Raw genomic sequence first — 5,021 nt, 5'->3', positions numbered from 1 at the left:
CCTGGTGATGAGGAAAATCAGAAAAGACAGAGCAAGGGTTATAGTTATCGCTTCATTTTGGCCCAGAAGGGCATGGTTCTCATGCCTCAGGACCATGTCGGTGTCCGATGCTTGGGTTCTTCCGGACATCCCGGATCTCCTATCCCAGGGCCCAGTTTTCTATCCTCAGGTGGCTGGCCTACATCTGACGGCGTGGAGTTTGAGCGGTCCCTGCTAAAAGATAAAGGTTTCTCCCCAGACCTGATTAACACCCTACTTAAAAGTAGAAAAATCATTGCTACCAAAATTTACGTCAGAATTTGGAAAAAATTCCTTCAGAACTCAGGAGTAGTCGCTGGGGAATTCAGCGCCTATAATTCAAATCTTAGAGTTTCTACAGAAAGGTCTGGACATGGGGTTTTCCACCAGTACCCTTAAAGTACAAGTATCAGCCTTGGAGGCCCTCTTTAGCTGCAACATCGCGGGTAATTACTGGGTCAGTAGATTCATTAAGGCAGCAGGTAGATCCAGGCCAGTAGTGAAGGATAGATTCATGCCGTGGGACTTGAACCTAGTCCTCACGGCTATGACGGAAGCTCCATTTGAACCTATCTCATCAGCCTCCATAAAAAACCTGTCCCTCAAAATAGCCTTCCTGGTAGCTCTGACGTCAGCTCGTAGAGTAAGCGACATCCAGGCATTATCTAGGCGTCCTCCTTATATACAGTTTAAAGACGATAGGGTAATACTTAGGCCTGATCCAGCGTACTTACCCAAGGTAGTTTCTAGCTTTCATAGGACACAGGAAATAGTCCTTCCATCCTTCCTCCCTAATCCAGCTAACGAGAAGGAAGAGAAACTACACACCCTAGATGTTAGGAGATGCCTCATAGAATATCTGGCAGTTACTGATCCCTGGAAGAAAGATAATGCCTTGTTTGTCTCCCATCAAGGCCCTAGGAAAGGTTTTAGAGCGTCAAAAAATACACTTGCCAGGTGGATTAGAGAGGCGATTTCAATAGCATACACCTCAAAAGGCAGGTCGGCACCTGGGAAGCTGAGGGCGCATTCCACCAGAGCCATGGCGACCTCGTAGGCTGAGAGATCAGAAGTCTCCATTGACCAGATATGTAAGGCGGCTACTTGGTCCTTTCCGAGCACCTTTTATAGTCATTATAGGCTAGACCTGGGTGCTTCCGCAGACCTCTCCTTTTGGTGTAAGGGTACTGCAGGCTGTAGTCCCTCCCTAAAGTAGTTATTACGTTCTGTAATTCTCTCAGGTGGTGCTGTCATGGACGACCGAATAAAGTCTTAGTTACTCACCGGTTAACGGTATTTTTATTCGGTCGTCCATGACAGCACCACCTGAGAGAGGGGATCCGCCCTTTAGGAACAGGAAACCTACAGATACAAAAGGGTGGCACCTCTCCCACGCATCAGTTGGTTTCCTGTTCCTAGAGGACAGGACTCTCTACAGATCGTCCGTCATGGAGTCGTCGTTGAGTACCCAGGCCGGCTGACCGACCCAGGTAGCGAGGGGGTCTCCTACCTCGGTCAGTGCGGGGTCCCTGGAAGCGCCACGGTGGGGCCGGGTAGGTCACCACGGCAGTGGACGGAGCAGGTGGAGCAGGGGTCCGGTGGATGCCGTCTCCAAAACGCCAGCGCCTGGTATGTATGCCCCGGTCCTGCTGCGCTTCCCCAGGCCCGGTCCTCCCGGTCAGTGCTGGCCCCTGGCGGGCTCATGGCGGCGTGCGCGGGGTGGCTGGGGGGCATTCCGGTCAGGAGGCGCTGCGCGGCTCCTTCGCGCGCGCTCCCGCAGGGCTCTGATGAGCGGCGGAAGTGACGCGGCGGAAGGGGCGGAGCGATAGCGCTGATACCGGAAGTCGGGTGCCGGCCGGCCTCCGGCGCGCGCCGCGGGTGCATGCCCGTCCGGGGGTCGCGCGGCGACCCGGGTAAGGCGAGGGGGGCCGGAGCATGGGGGAGGGAGCGCGAAAGGCCGGGTGGGTGGTGCTATGGCAGGATACCTGCTGACCCGGACACCAGGAGGCCATATAAGGCAGATGGGGACGCCGCTGGGGTGCTTCTGAAGGCCTCAGCAATGGATACAATGGAAGCCCCCTTAGACCAGCAGGACGAGGCGCAGGAGCGCCCGCAAAAACAGGCCACGACAAAACCCCATACGAGTGGCCAGCAGAAGAAACAGAGACGAACTAGCGACCAGAGCCGCGAAAGTTCCTCCAGAAAGGATCCCCCTGCCTCCCTCCGTGATCCGGTACCTGCTTTATCTGCATGGGTAAGAGATCTCCGTGAATGTACCCTGATGCAGTGTTCCCTTATGTTTTCTTTTTTTCAGGGGAAGAAGGCTACGGGAAAACAGAAGCACAGGGAATGTGCCCTCTGTAGTTCCCCCCTACCAGATGGCCACCCTAAAAAAATTATGCCAACCATGCATTCGGCAAACGGTAGGGGTTATTAAAGACAGGGAGTCCAGGGGTAGATTGTCAGGCCCTTATACTCTCCCCCGTTTATGCAGGTAGCGGAAGAGACACCTGACTTCACTTCAAACCTGAGAGAGATGATCAGGGCAGAAATGAAAGTCTTACCTCAAAGAGAACCTTCTAGGAGAAGAGAGGCTAGTGGTTCAGGCTCGGAGACCTCAGTCGCCCCTAGGAAAGGTGACAACTCCTCGGACTCCTCGGCCTCCTCGTCGTCTTCCTCGGATGAAGACTCTAGCCGGTTCTGCTTCCCCTTAGACCAGATGGACAGATTAGTGAAAGCAATACGGTCCACCATGGGGGTAGCGGACAAAAAACGGGAACTCTCAGCACAGGACATAATGTTCAGGGGTCTAGACCCCAAAAAACGCAGAGCTTTTCCATTAAACGATAAGGTTCAGAGCCTAATTGACAGAGAATGGAAGAGACCGGAAAAAAGGGGCTCCATGCCACCAGCCTTTAAGTGGAGATACCCCTTTGATAACCCGGTAGTTAAGAGATGGGATAAAGCCCCGAAACTAGACACAGCAGTAGCCAAAGCATCTAAAAAACCCGCAATACCATTCGACGATATGGCCTCCTTGAAAGATCCGCTAGATAAAAAAGCGGATTCTTTTCTTAAAGGGACATGGGAGATGTCAGCAGGCGCATTAAGACCAGCGGTAGCTGCCACCTGTACAGCCAGATCCATGATGGTCTGGCTAGATCAGCTGGATTCCGAGCTAAAAGACGGAGCTTCAAGATCATCTATTCGGAAAAGTTTGCCGATCATTCAGAATGCCGCGGCGTTTTTAGCCGATGCTTCTGCAGACTTTGCAAGAATGGCGGCTAAAGCCGCGGGTCTATCTAATGCAGCGCGAAGAGCGCTCTGGTTAAAATGCTGGCCAGGAGATATTCAAGCCCGGTCCCGTCTCTGTTCCATTCCCTGCGAGGGGGAGTACCTATTCGGCCCCGTCTTGGATGAATTGTTAGAGAAAGCTGGAGATGACAAAAAGAAATTTCCCAGTCTCCCGAACCCCTCTTACAGACGTCCCTTTACCAGGAAAGGTTTTTTCCGGAGAAGGCTGTCCAGAGATCAGGGCAGATGGGATGAGAAAAAAAGGAAAGGTACAGGATTCATGTTTGGAGGGGGGCGCCAGGAAGGTCCAGCTCGGGATACGAAAAAGCCGCCCCAATGACTAGTTGCCCCGGTAGGAGGGAGACTAGCTGCCTTCTACCCATCCTGGTCTCTGATCTCTAATAGCAGCTGGATATTGTGGATAATAGCTGTGGGACTACGACTAGTTTTCTAGGGTTCCCCTTGATCAATTTAAAATCACCCCACTCAGGTCGTCTGCTTCAGAACAAGCTGCCCTGGAGGCCGAGGTTCATGACCTGTGCGCCAAGAAAGTCCTGATAGAGGTTCTAGAGGGAGAATGGGGGAAGGGATTCTACTCCCCTCTGTTCCTGGTCCGCAAACCAGACAGCTCCTTTAGTACAATAATTAACCTTAAGGCCCTCAACAAGTTTTTGGTCATACGTCCGTTTAAAATGGAAACAATTAAATCTGCAATAAAATTGCTGTTCCAAAACTGCTTTATGGTGGTGTTAGATCTAAAAGACGCATACTACCATATACCCATCCATGCAGGCCATCAGCGGTTTCTCAGAGTGGCGGTTCAGTTGGATGGGTCAATTCGACATTTCCAATATGCGGCCCTCCCCTTTGGAGTGGCTGTCGCTCCCCGAGTGTTTACTAAAGTAATAGCGGAGGTCATGGCCCATCTACGTGAATCGAACATTCTGGTGATCCCCTACCTGGATGATTTTCTTATTGTAGGTAAAACGGCGAATCATTGTTTACAACAGCTACAAAAGACAATGTCTGCCCTAGAACGGTTAGGATGGTTGCTGAACGTCAAAAAGTCTCGGTTGCAACCAATGAAAGTCCAACAATTCTTGGGCCTAACCCTGGATTCTGAAAAACAGGAATGCCGTCTGCCTCCGGAGAAGCTTGTTCGCCTCCATTATCAAATCCTGAACGCCTCCAATAACCCCACCATGTCCCTCAGGAAAGCCATGTCCCTTCTAGGCTCTCTTTCGGCCTGTATCCCGGCAGTCCAGTGGGCCCAGTTTCATGCAAGGAAACTACAGAGCGAGGTCTTATTACATCAAAAAGTCCTTGGGGGTTACTTGGAGGGTCAGCTAACCTTGTCCCGTAACACAAGGGAGTCCCTAGAGTGGTGGTTAGACAGGGATAACTTGTCTAAAGGGGTACCCTGGGAGTATAACGTAACCCGCATAGTCACCACGGATGCTAGTCCTTACGGTTGGGGAGCTCATATGGGTGAAATATTAGTCCAGGACCAATGGCAACATGATCAGTTAGGAATGTCATCTAACCTAAAAGAATTGACAGCAGTAGAACAGGCGGCTAAAAAGCTCCTTGTGTATCTACAGGGCCATCACGTGCGAGTGTTCTCCGACAATCAGGTCACCGTGGCATATATCAATCACCAAGGCGGGACCCGTTCCAGACCCCTGATGATTGTAGCAGAGCGGTTGTTC

Source organism: Dendrobates tinctorius, unplaced genomic scaffold, assembly GCF_039654945.1.
Source record: "Dendrobates tinctorius isolate UK_male_01 unplaced genomic scaffold, ASM3965494v1 ptg000089l, whole genome shotgun sequence".
NCBI classification, from domain to species: domain Eukaryota; kingdom Metazoa; phylum Chordata; class Amphibia; order Anura; family Dendrobatidae; genus Dendrobates; species Dendrobates tinctorius.
This window is presented reverse-complemented; position numbering follows the sequence as displayed.